This window comes from Sciurus carolinensis, assembly GCF_902686445.1.
Source record: "Sciurus carolinensis chromosome 14 unlocalized genomic scaffold, mSciCar1.2 SUPER_4_x, whole genome shotgun sequence".
Lineage (NCBI taxonomy): Eukaryota > Metazoa > Chordata > Mammalia > Rodentia > Sciuridae > Sciurus > Sciurus carolinensis.
The window spans coordinates 34,159-53,579 of record NW_025920103.1 but is presented as its reverse complement, the minus strand read 5'-3'; the positions used below and the strand labels follow the sequence as shown (position 1 = coordinate 53,579).

The 19,421-nt window shown below is 37.8% G+C and overlaps 1 non-coding gene and 1 pseudogene across 1 annotated transcript; both read left to right on the top strand.

Annotated features, from left to right (window-relative positions):
- LOC124973059 (mothers against decapentaplegic homolog 1-like) overlaps positions 1–18,995 on the top strand; it is a 33,881-nt pseudogene extending 14,886 nt beyond the window's left edge.
- LOC124973088 (small nucleolar RNA SNORA33) lies at positions 7,298–7,427 on the top strand. The gene has a single exon (XR_007106613.1). It is a non-coding gene; the product is annotated as a small nucleolar RNA SNORA33 (small nucleolar RNA).
- Positions 18,996–19,421: the final 426 nt, after the last annotated feature.

Genomic DNA, 19,421 nt, shown 5'->3' with positions numbered 1-19,421 from the left:
ACCCCCAGACAAGGTTCCTCAACTTAGGCTCCTGGGTCTCCTGGTGACTCCTGATAAGCACCCATCACCTTCCCCTGAAGCCTGGTCTGACCTTCCTGTGTGACCTCGGGAGGAAGTCAGCCCATTGAGCACCCCAGTCTGTGGCATGGTGTCCTGTGCTCAGTGTGCTTTGGGCTGGTAGGTAATACTTGTGGTAGCAGCAACATCAATGTGTCCTTGTGGCACTTAGTCATCCCCTGAACATCAAGTTGGTACATTGTCTCCTCACTTCTAAATAGGTTTCCTAGTTTGTAGGGTATAGTTTTATATTTAACTCTGCCTTTTCTGAGAAATTTATAACTTTGTAATGAATAGTATGTGACATTCAATCACGTTCATACTAGGGTGCCAACACCCACCCAGCCCCACACTGTAAAAATACTCAACTATGGAATGGGTAGGTACACCTCCATCCTAAAGTCAGCATCATTTTTATGGGTGAAACACTACAGCATCAAGACAAGTCAGGGATGTTTGCTTTTTGCTCTTTTTTAACATTCTCCTCTCATGATTAGCCAATGCAATTAGACAAGAGCAAACAGTAGAAAGGAAAAAAAATCAGCTGTCCAGTGTCAGTGATGTGATTATACACCCAAACATCTCTATAAAAGTCAATGATAAAACTAACTCAGCAAGATAATCCAGGCAGATAGTAGACTATAAAGGTAACATGAAAATGTCAAAAATAGCAGAAAATATAAAATGCTTAGTGAATTTAACAAGTAGTGAACACATCCTATATGTGGTACGATGGACTGCATTGTTTAGTCCTCCAGAATCCACGCTGAAGCCCATATCCCAAGTGCCATGTAAGGTGACTGTTTTTAGAGATAGGGTCTTTAAGGAAGATTAAGGAAAATTGAGGACATGAGGGGAAAGTTGTAATGCAATCTGTCTAATCTCCTTATAAGAAGGAAAAAGGGCCTTTGCATACAGCCTGAGAAGATGACCATCAGCAAGCCAAGCAGAGAGACCTCAGGTGAGACCAGCTTGCCAACACCTTCATCTTAGACTTTCAGTCTCCAGAACAGTGAGAAAATAAGTTTGTTGTTGAAGACTCCAAAATGTGGTGTTTTTGTGACAGTAGCCTTAGCAAACTAATACAGATGGTACCTATAGAACAGAAAAGGCACAGCAGTAGACTCCAGCAGACCTTCCTAGGTCTTGAATAGGCCTTCACTAACCTCAAGATGTTGATTTTTACTGCCAAGTTATGAACATGATGTGATCCCAGTAAAAGTACACAATGACCTCCTTTTCAGGACGTATACAAGGTGATAACGAAAGTGATGGGGAAAAATAAGCATACAAATAAAACACTGTCTGGAACCATGAGAGGGCTAGCCCTGTCAGAGACCAGAACTGCTGTGATTTAGACAGTGGTACTGGGTGCAGACAAAAAAAGAATGAAACAAAAGGAAGTGTCTTGAGATGCACCCAAATGTGGAGATTTTTATGAGAAAAGTGGTATCTCCAATTAGTAGGTCAAAGATGAACCCTTGATGAATGGTGTTGACTAATGATTTATAAAAAGGTAAAATTAGATTCTTCATAAGTAAAATCAAACTCCATACACACCAGAAGATAAATGCCTGAAGCTTTATGTGTTTTGAAGAATGAATAGATGGATTCCTCCCTGTAGTATGGGTATACATGACTGTATATCATGACAGACATCCACATGCAATGCAGTGTCCATATGTGGCTAGCAAAAATAATAGCATATAAGAAAAGTCAAGAGACCTGTGACAGGCATGTGAAATTCCTGGAACATATGATACTAGCTAATATGGCAATCTCTAGTGCATGGATACATGTTTTTAAATGAAGGGTGAAAAAATCAAAACAGGCAGAAAAGCATAAGCAGACACTTGACAGAAGATATTAACACACTGAAATACATGAAGAAATGATAGTTATTTACAATAGGAAAAGTAAATTAAAATTGCTCCTAGAAAATATTTTTCACTCACTAGATTGTCAAAAAACATCCAAAACTTGACAAAGTCTCTAGAGAATGGTGGGGAAGGGTGCTCATGTTTTACTGGTGGCAGTGGGATGTGACAGCTCCTGTAAGGGGTGCTCAGCAGTCACATCACGTGTTCATTTACCCTTCACCCAGAACCCCCATCTTGGGAATTCAGCAACACATATATATGCACAGTCAGTGAGCTGTATAGGTAATGGTAAGATAACATGAACTACTTCAACACCAGGACATGGATGGGTTCAGTCAATTGATGTTGCTGACTTCAGAAACAAATGAGTAAGAGCTCTATAACACGAAGTCATTACTAGGGTGTAGAAAAAGCAAAGTGCATAAGAACAGAGTAGGCTACCTTTCTTTGTTACTGTTAAAGAAGAAATAAAAAAATCAAGCATTTATCTGCTTCCCTCTACCTCCAAGAAGAAATGCAGGAAAGAATAACCTGAAAGAAATGTTGGCTATCCTGTGAGGAGGTTAGAATGGAGGACTGAGCAAAAGACACAGGCTAGCAAATATATTATTTTGACTTTCAGAATCATGTTAACATTGTATGTATTTAAAAACTAAAATTGAATCTACATTGTAGAAAAAAACTCCTAAAACAGCAACAAACATATTCAAATAAATAAACTTATCAAAAGAGAAAGAATATTTCAATTTAATAAAATAACACTGGGAGTGCGTGAGTACACTGTGAATGAATTGTATGTATTAAAACAATTAAGAAAATAAGCCCTAAATTCATCTTTGGGTTATTTATAAGATAGTATAAATATAATGGGGGCAGGACTGGGGATGTAGCTCAGTTGGTAGAGTGTTTGCCTCACAAACATAAGGCCCTGGGTTCAATCCCTAGCACTGCCAAAAATTTAAAAAAGAGATAGTATAAATATAATGGTTCTGAAAACTTTTCAAGTATATTTTAGAATTGAGGAAGATTGTTGAGGATCTAAAGATGTTCCTCAATGACTTTGGTGGTCCTGGGTCTTGCAAATGAAGTATGGCTGCTGATATGAACTAAGGAAGGACAAATAAAATCCCCATGTGGTTGAATTGGATTTGGAGCTAACAGGATAAATTTGGAATTCATGACACACACCTCTAGAATCTGTGTGACTTCAGTAGACCTACAGAACACAGAACACAGATTTTGGTTTCTAAATCTCATTCCTAACTGAAAGGGACTGGGAATTCCAGAGCTAGAGAGATGGCAAGAGTTAAGCATGGGATGTCTTGTTCCAGAAATAAAATTAATACTCAAAAAGTTATGGCATGTTAAAAGTACATAGAAACCAGCTCAAGTGGGCTCCCGATGGCAATTCTCAGATGGTATGAACATCAAAATAGATAAGAACAGTGATAGTATAGCCCATTGACTAAGAATCCATGACTCCATATGGATGATTGACTGTCATAAATGGGCAGATAAATGGAGGAGAAGGGAAAGTGCTTATGTTAGAATTCTGACAAGGGGTAACAATTAAAATATCCCTGTTTTGCAGTCATCATAGCAAAAATTGATTCAAGCAAAAATGATGCTTCACATGGGGTAAAGTTTGATAAGAAATGGTATTCACATAGTCTTAAGGTATTTCCCACTGATTTTTATTAATTACAAAAGGAGGAATTGTAACTCTAGACAGTGGATGAGTTGGACAACACATTAACCAAATGGAGAGATGAACAGCATTGGTCACACACAGAGGCGGTGGACTTCTGGAGGTTGACCCTCAGGAGAGAGGAATGTTATCTCCCTTCAATCAAAAACCTGTGAGTTTAATCATCAGGAAATAAAACAGAGATCCTAATGGAGAGACAGTCTATAAAAACCTCAAATGTCAGAATCAAACTTAAAATAGCTATTTTGTTAACCCTACATGTGGAGGATCACATTTTTTTTAGAAATGGAGGAAATCTGGGTTACCTGCTCTGAGATGACTCAGGAGGAGAGTGGATGTTCATGTGCATGTGAATGGGGAGAGGGGAAGAGGGTAGAGTAGCTGATGTTAGAAATTGTTGAGGATCTAAAGGATCTATAGTTCTTTACACCATTCTTGTGATTTTTCTGTAAATTTGAAATTATTTCAAAATAAGTTAAATAAAGGAATGATCCTAGTATCTTTATTATAATTACTCCAAACTAGAAACAATTAATTGGCAGAAGATAAGATTGTATCATCAAATAAATAGCAGTACATACATGTGAGAAAATGGAACACAACCTTAGATGGATCTCACAGGCAAAGAAGCCAGTGAAGGGTTGTGTGTTCTGTTTATGTGAAGATCTGTACATCTCACTATAGATATCTAGTAATTCAGTATTCAGAGTTTATTAAAAGGTGCCTCCACCAGCAATGACAAAATCATTTAACAGTCAGAGGTGAGGACCTGGGAGTGGAGTTCAATGGCCGACCATGTGCTTATCAAGTGCAAGGCCCTGGGTTCAATTCCCAGCACTACACCAAAAGAAAACAGGTGAGGGAAAAGGTACCTTCCTTGTCAAGTTCATCTGCAGCATGCTGCTTTGCTGTCCTTGGTGGCTCACTTCCCAGGTCATCTTCAAAAGCTGATTGAGCTCATCTGTGGCTGAGCAGATCACCACACATCAGGTTACTGCAGGAGCAGAAATACATTCTCCTTTGCTGTGGCAAAGGTTAATTCTTCCCCCCTGACTGCCCTGCCTGCAGGCAGTAGTAACAGGAAGTTCTCAAACACTCCTGAGCAAAATAAGAGCTGATAAAATAGGCTGGCAGGGTTGTCCTCTGAAAGGTAGAGGAGATGGAGATTGACTCATGTTGCCACCTGTTTCTGCATTTCTGGAAGGTGGCTTAGGGGGTTAGGGTGACTTGGAGTGAAAATTGTAAAAACTGTAGCTAGATGATAATTTAATTTAAAGTCATTGGACTTTTTCACAACTTGTAAGGTTTCTATTGGCATTTCAGAAGCCTTTATCAGTTATTTTTTGACAATATAAAGTAGTTTGCACTTCAAGTGATGTTGAAAGGTAGAAGGAGAAAAGAATCAGTTTTTTAATGGCTTGGTTTGGGCAGATTCCATCATAGTGCTGAAAAAAAATAAAACAATATGCTCAAAAGCTTTATTTCTGAAGGGCCAGATAATAGGGAAATCAACAAATGTACAGGATTATATAGGAACATAAGATACAGCATAAGAAATTTAATACTTAATATTTTTCAGCTCATAAATATGTGATAATCTAAGTATTAAGAGATTATTTTACCCCCCCAAAAAATAAATTGAGATTCCCTGGAAACTCCTCAGAAGTAAACCTGATTCCTAATGCCACAAAATATTGTTTCTTTAAGGAAATGCATTGAGTTTTAACTACTAACAATAATCGATTTTAAATTTTATTTCTTTGCTCCTGCAGTTTGAAAATGGGTTTTTTTCCTCTTCACTGAGGCTACAAGAGCAGGAGGGCTTCCAAAGGCCTTTGCATTAGGAGAAGCCATCTGGTGACCCTGGTGGGAAACTTGGGGTGGAACCTGGTCAGGGCTCTGTAACTGACTATTGCCCAGCCCTTCCCTTCTAGAATGGCTATATTGGTGGCTTTGCCTGGAGTTTTCTAGAATTTGATAAGCATGCTGATTTTCAGCTCATTAGGTTCCTAGTGTTATATGGAGCTTTTAGGAGGGACAGTAGTTGTTTTTGCTTCTCTCAGGTGCCTACATTTTGGGTCTTCATGTCTTGAGTTTTTAGTAAGCAGAATGTAGTTTTCATCCTGTATCCTCCTTGGCCTATTATTGGGTGCCAAGTATTATTGGTAAATTCACTAAATGCCTCAGAAGTGTTCATGGATGCCTGCCACTGGGACAGGACAGCGTGAGTTGTGCCCCATATAGCATAACCTCTGTGCGATCAATGTCTTCACCAGCCTCTGGATGTTTTCTTTCTCACTATGTCGACTTCCTCAGCTTTATTTACTCTGCTTTTCATTTTAAAGCAAATTTGTGTGTCATTTAAAACATTCATGGTGAATAATTCATATCATTCAATAAACACTAAAATATTATCAGCTGGGTTGTGAAGTGGACTTAACAGTGGTGACATTCTTAATTGTGCTTGATTTTTTTAGTGGGTGAAAACATTAAGAATGAGAACCTTAACAATTTTTAACCTAAAAGAATGTATTTTGCAAACTTTCCTTGGGCATTTTGTCCATGATGTAGATCTCAGGCATGTCATCTGTGGGTCTAAAGAGACTGTATTTGTTCCTAAGTATAAAATGGATTTTCATTTGAATGGTGCTTTTGAGTTGGCAGCAGGGCTGGGTTCAGATCATTTGTTGTCACTTACAGATAATGTTACAGCTTTCTAGTGAGGGGCTTATTGATCTTTGCTATTCTCATTTTTATTTCTCTTCTTTTCCTCTCCATTTCCAGTTCTTCCTCCAGTGCTGGTTCCAAGACACAGTGAATACAGTCCTCAGCACAGCCTCCTAGTTCAGTTCTGGAACTTGGGACAGGAGGAGCCTCACATGCCACTCAATACCACTTTTCCAGATTCTTTCTAGCAGCCCACCAGCCACCTTTTCCTGCACTCTCCCAACAGCAGTTACCTGGATTCTCCGGGAAGCAGCAGCAACACCTATCACTCTCCAACCAGCTCAGACCCAGGCAAACTTTATCAGATGCCAGGTAGGATGGAGTGGCCCCAGGGAGATGGGCCACCTGGCAGGCAGGAGGCCTCACCCAGCATCTGGGCCCAAGCTTGAGTGCTTCCTGTGCCACTCACAGAGGAAGGAGGCTCCAGCCAAGGAAACAAATGTCTTGCTTCATTTATCAGGCACAGATGCTCAAATCAACTGTTTTTCACTTGTTTGAATCACATTGTTGCCCTGGTTTGCCAGATAGTGGTGAGCTCTTCAGGAGAGTACATACATAGATTCCAAAACAGAATATTTTAGAATTAAAACTGTGATAAACTGATTTACTTCCAATTTTTTAGGGATTTTAAAACTAGTGCTTATTTAAATAGTAGGGAGAAGGTAATCCTAATAGGTTTCTCAAAGTGATGGAAAATTAACAGTTTTAAATCCTTAGACTTTAATGAAACTTGACTGGCAAATTCCTAAAAGCCCATAGGTTTAATGCAAGAGATTCTCCAACCTCCCTTCTTAATCATTCTCTTGTAGCTTTCAGATGTTTTCCATCTAGTACTTGAAACTGAAATGCGCAGGTCCTCTTCAGGCAGACAGTATGGGAGTGGGCTGAAGTGCCATTCTAATTGTTTTTTAAAATGGCATGGTCCAAGCCATATTGTGATTCTGCTTACCTGGATGTGTTTCTGCAGATGTTTAGAAAAAGCTGCCAGTACTAATGCCATGTTGTAAGCCTTAAGGACCCTGAAGTCACTAAGGTTCCCAGAAATGGCTGCAGCAGATATTAGTGATGGAAAGAATGTTCCATAAGACTTTTAGGTATTAAGATTTCTGGGGGCTGGGGTTGTGGCTCAGTGGCAGAATGCTTGCCTAGCATGTGTGAGGTACTGGGTTTGATCCTTGGCACCACATAAAATATATAAAGTAAAGGTATCATGTTTACCTGCAACTAAAAAAGTATTTTAAAAAGACTTCTGTATAATTAGTGCTAAAAACTTGGGTGAAACTTCCAAATGTTAATAAGAAACTGCATATAATGTTTAATCACATATGATGAATGAAGGAAGAAATGAAGAAATGTATGAATGAATGAATCAATGAATGATGTGATCCTGGATGGGCTGACAACTCCTGTTATAGGCATCTAGTGGTTGCTTCTCCTCCTACTGAACTGTCACTAAAAATGGAGGAGTTTCTCAGATGCTAATAATCTTCAGAAATTGTACATCAAGACTGGTGTCTGTAGTATCTAGTCTTTTCATATGAAGGTTAATTGGCAACTTGAAGTCTTACTCTTGGCACAGAAGAAAATATGTGCTTTAAGCATGTGATTTCTTTTAAATTTCATAGCTGATACTCCCCTACCTGCTTACTTGCCTCATGAGGACCCTGTGACCCAGGATGGCTCTCAACCAATGGACACAAATATGATAGCGCCTTCACTGTGTTCAGAAATTAACAGAGGAGGTAAACTGAGTTGTTGCTTACTACCCTTGTAGAGTCTAAAGTCGATATGTCCAAACATGGCTTTCTCTCACAAATTTTATTAATCTTTAAAAAGGTAACTGCTAGAGAAATGTAGAGCACAGGGAGAGAAACCCGATGGAAAGCATACTGTGGATAACACATGTGTCTCTTATTTAATGAGTGGACATTGATTGTTTAACTAATGGAGGCCTGAGTGTGGCTGTTCACTTGTCTCTTCAGTTGTCATCATTTAGAACTGGTGGTGATATGCTTTTACATGGACAGAGGGGAGCTGAGCCACAATGGGCACAGCACCAGCAAAGCGGAGTTCCACAGTTGGTGTTCAAAATGGAGAGTTCACCTAATTAGCATTCCAAAATAATTCTTTTGCAGTTAGAATCTAGATTCATAAACCCCATCTATTTTTAGACCTTATTTATGACTTACTGAAACCGAAACTAAAAGCATTTGCTTCTTTCTTGCTGAATTTATTGTTAACTTTATTACCAAAAGAAACTGAGGCACATGTTTTTCCTCTTCTTACCCTGAAAAACTTAAGTGGAACCTGGACATTTCTTTCCTCCCTTGGTGAAGGGTGAGTCTCTACTTCCAGCTCTGTATTATTCATGGCAGTTACTGAGGGGATGGTGCCATCGTTCTTCCAGGTAGACAGTGGCAAGCTGAGTAGGCTTAATAGAACAGAGCTCAGGTAAATAAGTGTGGGAGGACCCTGAGTGTCTATCAGAAGCCACAGCCACACTGCCTCCTGGAGGGCTTCACTGGCACACCCACACACTCCCACATGCACAGGTTGTTCAATCTGTATAACATTTATACAAATTGAAGGTAAAGTGCAACTTGATTTCTAGATTTTAACTGAAGTCAAAATGCAACTGATTGCTTATTTCATTAGCACTTTTTTAACTAAAATAGGAGATGCCTAAGACATTGTCAGAGTTGCATGTATCTTTTAAGTACTTAAAGTTTGATGATATCTGTGTAACACTATGATGACAACTATGTGTTGCTGTACATTTTCCAGACCCATACAAGGAACGATACCAAGAGTGAACTCTAAGAGCTAGGATTGTAGCTAAATGGTAGAGTGCTTGTCAAGATCGCTCAAGGCTCTGGGTTCCATCTCCAGTACCACACACAGCTCATATAAATTATTAACTCTAGGGTTTGGGGAATAATTATGTGTCAATGTAGATTCATAGGTTATAACAAATATACCCCTCAGTGGGGACCATGGATAGTATGGGAAGCAATGCATAGGGTCAGGGACATAGAGGAAATCTCTGGACCTTGCATGGAATTTTTCTGTGAACCTTAAATGTGCAATGTAATAAATTGGGATGTACAACTTAAAAGTTGTAAATGCAGTAAATTTTTTGGATTTTTTTTTTTTTTTTTTTTTTTTTTACTGATTCTGTGTTTTATGATACCTGATCCTCTCTAGGACATTTTATTGAACATATAAGAATTCTGATTTGTTAATCACAAACCACACATGGTTTTGGAATTTGGAAAATAGGATGGAAGGAGAGAGTGGACACAGTAGTACACACTAATAGGATCCTGTGACCCCTCTGCCCATTGTGGCTAATTTCAGGAAGTAGACACAGATTTAAGAATGTTCCTTTAAGAATTTTAAACTTTAAAAATTTTCCTCAATGGAGTAGTCTACAATCAGCTAATATTTTCACTAGGAAGGGATGTTGGCCTTTTCTCGTTGGCTTCTTTGGTGAGTTTCCTAGAGAAGAAGTCAGCAGACTTTTGCCCACATCCCATTGAATCTGCTCCTGTTTATAAATAAAAATTTACTGCATGTTAAAAAGCAAGTAGCTTATTGCTAGTATTCAGCAAATGCTGTTGCTAGTCTTTCTTTCTGGTGGCAATTGTAGGAAATTTGTTTTCCTTTTAAAGTAGAATGTCTCATTTAGTAAGAAGTACCTGCTTTAGACCTCAGAGAAAACCTGATTACATATGAGCACAGTTGCTGTTCCATGATCCTGAGCCAGTTTTCTGATACAGTTTCAGTATTTGAGAGCTCAAGGCACAAACTTTGGTTGATGGAACCTTTTCTGTTTTACAGATGTTCATTCAGTTGCTTACGAGGAACCAAAACACTGGTGGTTCCATTGTCTACTACAAGCTCAACAATCATGTGGGTGAAGCGTTCTATGCCTCCTCCACAAGTGTGTTGGTGGATGGTTTCACTGATCCTTCCCTGCAGTGAGAACCTTTTCGGCCTTGGGTAGCTCTCCAGTGTTAAATGGAATTCCACTATTGAAAATACCAGGAAACACATTGGAAAAGGTGAGTCTTCACTTGAACCCTTCAAATGCGTACCTTTCCCATCACAGTTCTCCCAGAGGAGACATGGTCATTTGTTTAGGTATCAAACACCAGATCATATTCAGCTACTGCAATTTGAAAATATTCCTAAAATTTGTATGAGCTGGAAGTTCTTCCATTTAAAGACTATGTGGTCTCCTGACTGCCATTCTGTTGATGTGAATTAGCCGAAATCATGACTTGCTATTTCAGGACACTATGCTATCTTGTTTTGCTATAGAATAAAATATCTTTTTAATAGATTCAATTATTTAGTGGTGATATGAGTGAGACATTTCTGTAACTTTTACATGTATGATAAAATTAAGTGAATGACTGAGTGTGCAGCTATTATGGGGGCCTGATTTTCACTGTGGCATGAGGGACACACACAGAAACATGAAGGAGGGCAAGTGATGACCCATGAACTAGGTGGTGTCATCAGTATACATAATATCTTTAATACATATATGGAGATGCACACATGTGTTTATGTTCTAATTCATATGAAAATCTGTGGATACATGGTGTACACGCATGTGGTTTCTGATGTATGTGACTAGAAGGGCCAAGAAACAGACATCAAGTAGCAACAGTGCATCTACGACCCCAACTGTAAACTCCAGTGCCATTTCCCAAAGAACTGGGGCTCCTTGGAGAAATGACCAGCTTCCAGCCAGATGTAATGAGCCTGAAGCATCTTATTATAGCAGAAACTAAAGAACACTTGTGGAGCAAGTCAGAGGAGTCAACTTGAAGAGGTTTCTACCACATAGTTCTCGGTGTGAACACAAAACATAGTTGTCCCTTGTCATATCTTGTTCAGGATCCTCAAGGATACTAAAACCCATGGGCACTCAATTCTCTTGGTGTAGCATTTGTTTATAACATGCACAGTCCCCTCCTGTATACTTTAAATCAAATGCAGCTTAATGCTGTGTAAGTAGATAATATGCTGGGCTGCTCAAGAAATCATGACAAAAAAGGAAAGTCTGTACATGTTCAGTATAGGCAGTTTTCTTTAAAATTTCTATCTGTGAATTCAGAACCTACAGATACCTAGGGCAAATATAATTAGATGCACTAGTGAATTTTAAACCACTCAAAAACAATATTGAAAAATTCTTGCTTGGGAAGTACATATTTAAGTACTTAAGGGTAAAGGACCATGATGCAATATTTCAGAAAGACAATATGTACATATGAGGATACCTGCCATTTCTCCATCTGTAGCTGAAGCAATCCTGTGTCAGTGTGTATGGGGAGGGAGGTGCCAATGATAAAGGAAAGGGAGCAGAGTGTCACAGTGGATTAGTCTGGGTGATGGATCTACAGTTGCTTTATTTTTTTCTTTGATAATTTCAGACTTTTCTATAAATTTGAAATTGTTTTCAGAGCTAAATATTTAAAAATAATAATCTGAAATTTAAAACAGTGGACCAGATAGAAAGATTATTTAATGGATATTTAAAAGGCATTTGAGACAAAGATTTAACATTCTAGAGGCAGGGGAACCAAGCAATCCTTAAATAGGAACTGATACATATTTCCATAAGATGATTAAAATGGGGAAAAAAAATCCCTAAACATTTTTAATTATGAAATGCTAGAAGTTAGTTTTATAACATACATAGCTAACTTTGTATGGTCTGTAAACCTTATGATTATTTTTAAACACATTCTGCATTTGGGATGGAAGGACTTAGTAGTGAAAAGCCATAGTACAATTTCCTATAAAATATTTGGAAGAAAATAAGAATTCTGGGAATGCCATTAATTAAAGTTGTTCCAGAAGCCCTGAGTAGTGTGCTCAGAATTTCAGATGCTGGAAGTCAGCCAAGATTATCATGACTTGCAGATGATATGATTGATTTAGATAACATTCATGAGATACACATTTGAAGTAAAATTAGTAGGCCAAAAGCTCATGATATGTTTTGTCCAATGATTTCCAGAAAGCCTGTATTAATTCACAGTCCTGTCAAAACCACACTAGCTTTCTCCCTTACCTGTGCCCATATCATGGATTAGCACTGTGTCTGTTCACAGGAAACTGATTACCTAGAAGCCCATGGAGAACCTGTTTTTTAAATTGTTAGATTCCCTTAATCTGGTAATATTTAGTTAAAATGTATAAGCGAGGGTAAAGTCCCAGTTCTACTAGCAACAGAAAAAATAAGTTTCTTGAAAATAATGTAAACTGTACTATTATATAAAGATAGTAAAGCTTTATCAAGAGAGAAAGAAAATTCAAACAAGCAGGTAGTCTGTTTTTCTTAAAGGGAAGGCTTAATATTGTGAAAGCATTTTAGGGTATTTGCTTTTCCTACCTTAAATTGTAGTTTAAAGCAAATTAAACAACAATGTGATGTTTTCTGAGATTTGAATAATATGTTTTGAGTATTACCTGGAAGAATAAAAAATGAGAGTAGATAGCTAAAAGATTTAATAGAATATAAAGAAATTGTTGACACCAGGGTTAATAAAATGTTACAAAACAACAAGTAAATCATAAACAAAACAGGAGAATAATCTCAGACTGCATAAAAAATTTAAGGTTGTTGAGAAGCATATCAAATCAAGAGAGTCTTCTGACAGTTCTCAGTAAAACAATCAGCTGTTGGGAAGTGGAGGATCCTAACCCTGTACCATATATGCAAATGGATTACTGAGTATTTTTCAAAGGCAAACAATTAAAAGGTGAGAAGAAAATGTATTTGATCAAAGAGGTAAAAAAATTTTTCTAAGCATAAAAAACAACATGGTATATTTGAAAAGTATTTCAAACTTCCTTAGGGTAAAAATATATATTATGAAACAAATTAAAGTATAAAAAACTAACATGGAAATAAGATAAATTATTAATTTTCTACTTCTATTTGCACAGCTCTTTAAAAATAAGAAAACTAGAACCATGGTAGGATAAATAGGTAAGAACATGGACAGCGAGGTTAGGGGAGAAGCGCAGAGGGTCATACATGCAGCCTCCCACAGATTAAAACAGCTACACCATGTTTCAGCAATCCATTAGAAAACTTTTGCTTTTGTTGAAGCTCTGATTCAGTTCTGCCTGGGTCAAATGAGGAAGGCACTTACACACTGCTGATGAGGGTGCAAATTCATCCAAGCATTCTGGAAAGTCATTTGGCAAAGTGATTCAGTCTTTGATCTAGTGCTTTAACATCCAGGAATCTCTAGTAAGGATGTTATTACAAATTGTCCAGATACATTTATCATGGCATTGTTATAGCAGCAGAAAATCAGCATAAACTCAATGGTCTGCTCATGGGAGAACTGTAAAATAAATGGTTAGATCCATATCCATGCATAAATGTTGTAAAGAAAGCTTAACGTTACCCAGAACTGAATATGGTGTTTTAGACTATTAAAAATTATTTTCTCCATGTCACTAATGGAGTAAAATTTTCTGCTTATTTATATTTTTGATTACTTTCTAAATTTTATAAGATGAAATTTATCATTTTTCTTATTGGGAATGAATGTCTTTCTCTTAAGTTTCTACTGCATCAGGTGAAAGATGGGTTTCTACCTCAGCAGCTGTTTGTTACAGATGTCTTCTGCCTTGAGTGTACATGTAAATACAACACTTAGTATTTCAGAAGGGATGGTCACAGTACAGTGTCTAAGTCATGCAGCTACCTGAAAGATGGCTCCTTTAAAGCCACACAAGCTGTGACTGCTGTGTGGCATGTGTAATCTCCCTTAATGGCATGGGACTTTGTTGGGGGGTATTTTCCCCCTCTTTCTTCTTTTAAATACTGCATTGTGTCAATTTCCAACACTTCTAGTACTCTGGGTCTCACAGGAAGATGTTTGCAGTGGGTGGTAGTTTGGTGAGCTATCATTTTACACAGCATGCCACTTTTTAGTTTAAAAAATTTTACTATCGCTTCTATCTCAGTTCTCAGCAGTGTTTATTCTACTTCTAGTTTTCTAGTTCTACTTTTTTTGGTCTCCCTTCTCTATATTCTGCTGCAAAATAAATGCAAGAGACATATGTTGAATACATAGAAGTTACCACCACAAAGTCCAAGTGTTATTGTACAATATTTTTAGAGTGAGAATACAGGTTTAGCCATGGCTAAGTAGGGTCACTAATGACTTATCAAAATGAACTGTGTACAGTGGCACCTGCCTGTTACTCCAGTGACTTGGGAGCCTGAAGCACCAAGGCTGCAAGTTCAAGTTAAGATTCAGCAACTTAGTAAGGCCCTATGCCACTTACCAAGACCCTGTCTCAAAATTTGAAAAGTTGGGGAGCAGAGGATGTGGCTCACTGATAAGGCATACTTGAGTTCAACCCCTAGTACCCCACACACAAAAAAAACCAAATGGAATTTTTATACTTTGTTACATTTTATACTTGTTCTTTTACCTCTTCAATGTTCTTATTCACATGTGGATTAACTAAGATTTCATCAGTTGTGCAGGACTTAGAGAATATCTGCCTATGCTGCCAAAGTTGAAATCCATATAAATGTATACTTCTATGTTCAGGTTGCACAGGTGCCTTTCAGCTGTAAAAAGATGGTAGTAACTAAAAGGTCTGTCTTCCCACAGGAGTGCATCTTTACTATGTTGGAGGGGAGGTGTATGCCGAATACTTCAGTGACAGTAGTATCTTTGTGCAAAGTCAGAACTGCAACTACCATCATGGATTTCACTCCATCACTGTCTGCAAGATCCCTAGTGGGTACAGCTTGAAAATTTTTAACAACCAAGTGTTTGCTCAGTTGTTGGCACAGTCTGTGAACCATGGTTTCAAGATCATCTATGAGCTCACAAAGGTATGTCTTATACGCATGAGCTTTGTGAAGGTGAGTGAGCTCCGATTGCCTAGATTGGGTTTAGTGCATTTTGGTGTGCCTTGTTGGAGTACATCATGATGTCATGTCCTCCCTCTTTATAAATTTCAGTAATAGTGGACTTACTGATCTAGGGGTTTTTAAACCTTAACCAGAATATGAATTTCTAAGAAAATATTATTGGGACATAGGAGTACTTGTGTTAAAAGTCAACAGCAGTAACCTTCAATAGCCTCTTCCTTAGGCAGATAGAACTATTTTAGCTACTGTAATACCATTAGAATATATTATGTATTTAATCATATAATTTAAATGTTTGTCCTATAAGAGCAATTGAGTAAATATATCCACTCTTTTCTTTTTAATACTTTTATGATTATTCTAGTACTTTTATGCTTGTAATACTCGTTACTTTTGATTCAATGATAAGTGCATTATCTTTTTGTTAAAATAAGAGTTCATGACAGTGGAAATTATTTTTGATTAGTGAGGTTTTTGTTGTTTTAGTGGTTCTAGTATATCTTGTACTTTTCATATAGTTCAAAATTTATTAAGGCCCTCGCTCAAAGATAGGTACCTTAGCTGTAAGTGTGTATTGCAAGTTTGAGAAGAAGGTTAAAGACATGCTTGTAGTAACTGGTTGTTCTGCTGCCTCATCTTCTGCCTCTGAGAAATGAAAGTTTTTACAATGCCATTGAAATGTAAAAAAAAAAAGATTAATTTCTGATTTCTGATTGAGTTTCATAAGTCTACTCCTTATTCTAGAAACTGACTTACCTCTGAATTCTCAAAGATAATTTTCTATCCCATGTGCCTCTTAGAAACAAAACTAATTGCAGATGGGGGTGAGGCAGTCACTCTCAGAGTCCTCTCTTCAGAAGCTCACCTATATAGTTGTTAAAACAGTTTTGTAATGTATTTATCCCTGCGGATGATTTTGGAAACTTACTTTGTTCATCATCCTTTAGATCAAACCTGTTTTTCCCCAAATACCATTTTTTCCTATTTTGAGTCATCTTAGCAGATTTTCAATATGCTTTCTTACTCTTTCTTTTCTCAAAATAAAGTTCAGTGGTTCTTTTCAACTGAGCCTGATACCTCTTTAACAATAAAGGAGTTTTGTTTTGTTTTACCCCTTTCAGAGAATGACCTATATGCCATGTACATAAGAGACTACAAAGACCTTTTTTATTCATTTTTCACACTTAGTGTTTAATTTTTGACTTGGCATTTTGCCTCAGGTAATGTTTAGAATAAGGACAGTGACTTGTCTAAAGCATTTTTTGTTTGTTTCTTTTTATTACTTTGGAGCAAAGAACAGCACTGAAGTGAATAGATACAGGTTCTCCTTCTCACTGTCTTTGCTTTTTAAAAACTTTTGAGATAGGATCTCACTAAGTTGCCAAGGCTGGCCCTAAACTTGTGATCCTCCTGCCTCAGCCTCCCAAGTCAAGTGATTACAATTGTGTGCCACCTACCTGGCCTAGAGCTGCCATTTTAACTGTGTGGGGAAGGTGCAGGGACTCTTCTCTGGGCCTCATTTTCCTTATATGTAAAATGAGGGTGGATGGAGCCAGGACTGTGGTAATTATTCTACAGATCCCTCATGAGTCTATTATTATTGAAGGACCACTCTGGAAGAATTTACAACTCTAATACTCCAATTAGCTGCCTCTTCTGATTCATTTCATATTAATAGCTCAATCAGTTTTAACTATTTCACTTTTATAATTTGAATAATGTACTTTTACACAAGAAAAAAGCTTTTACACTAATGGAAGGTATTTATAATGCACAGATATATATTCTAAATTTGTCAGATTTTATTCTTTCAGCCAAAATTCTAGCACTATTCCAGAGAAGAAATACACAGATGAAAACAACCTATAGTCTCTAGCTTCAGGATGCCTGTGGGCTCACACATTTTATTAAAACAACATGCACTGTGCACTAGCACCAAAGGACTTACACCATGAGATGGACATAGCTGGAAAACTGGATTTAGACAGTTGAGGGTAAACGAATCTTACTGAAAGCTCTTGCTGACATTGCAAGGGATCCTCATATATTAGCAACAAAAACATTGAAGATTGTTTTCACAGCATTGATTTTTTGTGGTTGTTCTTTATTATCACAGTGACTGGATACTTCACCCTCTTCCACTTAGTGTCTTGGAGAAATGCTCTGGACATTAATATAACCAACATTAAGAGCCAATCTTGTACCATTTTTAAGTTGACCATTTTAGGATGGTAATATAAAGCATATATTTCATGAATTATTTTCACCTTAAACTCTCCAATATCTGAAAAATCTAGATCCATTCAGTTGAATGCGTATTTATAGAGCTTCTGTGTTGCCAATGACTGTGCTGGATACTGTCTCTGCCCTCTCAGAACCTACCATCTGATGGAGACAAACCAACACATTACATTTAGTGTATTTTGATGTAGGTTCAAGTTTATGTGTCTGTGTACACATAGCAGATAGAGTTCACATTTTATCACTGCCCCCAAAAGTCTCAGCTGTACTTCATGAAACTATGGAAGCAGGCAGGTAGCAGAGGAGAACCCAACCTTTTCTGGTACACCTAAGGAAACAGGGGTCTATCAGAATTTCAAGCCCTATTGTCCACAAATGCCAACATGTTTTTGAGCTCTGAACTGGCAGTATTGCTTTTCTCTTTATCTTCTATGGACTTTAGGGCCCTCATTTTGAAGCTGATTTTGAAGCTGTCTGGCCAGCTGTCTTCTTATACAAGTGAATAATTTTGTTTAGTGGCTAGGTGTCAGTCACAACTTTGGGGATACTTACATGCACTCCTTCCCATTTGCTTAGAAATTGAAAGATCAAGAAGTGTGTGTTGATAGGTGGACAATAACTGGCTGAACAGGGAAAAAGTGGTGTCAGTGTCTGAGGAAGTCTTTTCCTTATTTTATTGATGATAAAGTGAGAATTTAATAATAGCCATGGTCGCTGGGTGCAGTGATCAATGACTGTAACCCAAGTGACTTGGGAAGCTGAGGCAGGAGGATTGAGAGTTCGAAGCCAGCCTCAGCAAAAGTGAGGTGCTAAGCAACTCAGTGAGACACTTTCTCTAAATAAAATATATAATAAGACTGGGGATGTGGCTCCATGGTTGGGTTCCCCTGAGTTCAATCCCCAGTACCACCCACCCCCCAAAAAAGCTATTACCTTAGTATCACAATGGAATGGGAAATGAAAATGAAAGTTAAAAAGTATCTTTATTAAGACAACTTTATAATGTCTTCTAATTATTTCCTGTCTTCTAGTACTTTTGGTGGTGTTATGTTCTTTATCTAGTGTTTTTATAATGTCTCTTGAAACTTTCATTCCCCAAGGCCAATGATTCTTAATCTGGAGTTCATAGATGGACTTCAGTTGACCAGCACCATCTACCACAGTTCACCTTCCAGATGGTGTGTGTGTGTGTGCATTCTTCTTGTGGGAACTGTCACTTCAGTCAGTCCCTGATTAGGTGAACTCCTTTTACTTAATAAGTTGAACACTGAGTTAATCAAGCTAAATGACACTGTTGTGTTTTTTACAGAGTTGGGGAGCAGAATACCAGTGCTAGTATGTCACTAGCACCCCCTGCTGGATTGAGATACATCTACATGGTCCCCTGTGGTGGCTGGATAAAATTCTCACCCAGATGGGTTCACCTCATAGTCCTATTTTATCAATGTCTTAAGTGGCCCAAGGCTTCTACCTCTGAAAACCATTGAGCCTTGCATGTACTTGAAGAATGGATGAGTCAGACCCGATGGAGAGCTGAAAAAGGAGCCTTGATAATAACTTGACCTCTGTGACCAACTGTTGGATTAAAAAATTCAAAAACCCTTGATGACATACTGTTGATATCAAGAATCTGTCCAGTTTACATTGTAATATTCTCTTGCAAAATAATTAAAATACAGACTTCTAGTAGGACTATGTGTATAAAGATGAGATGACCAAGCCAGGGACAGATTTTCTATCAGAAAAGAGTGGTCCTAAGAGGTTCTTTTGTGTTTGGTGCTTTAGGGTCATCATTTGGCAGAAATTTAGCATTAATGGTTGGTCTTTCTGAAGTGTGTTTTTATCAGGGTTAGAGCCCATGCCAAATCTTCTTTCATGG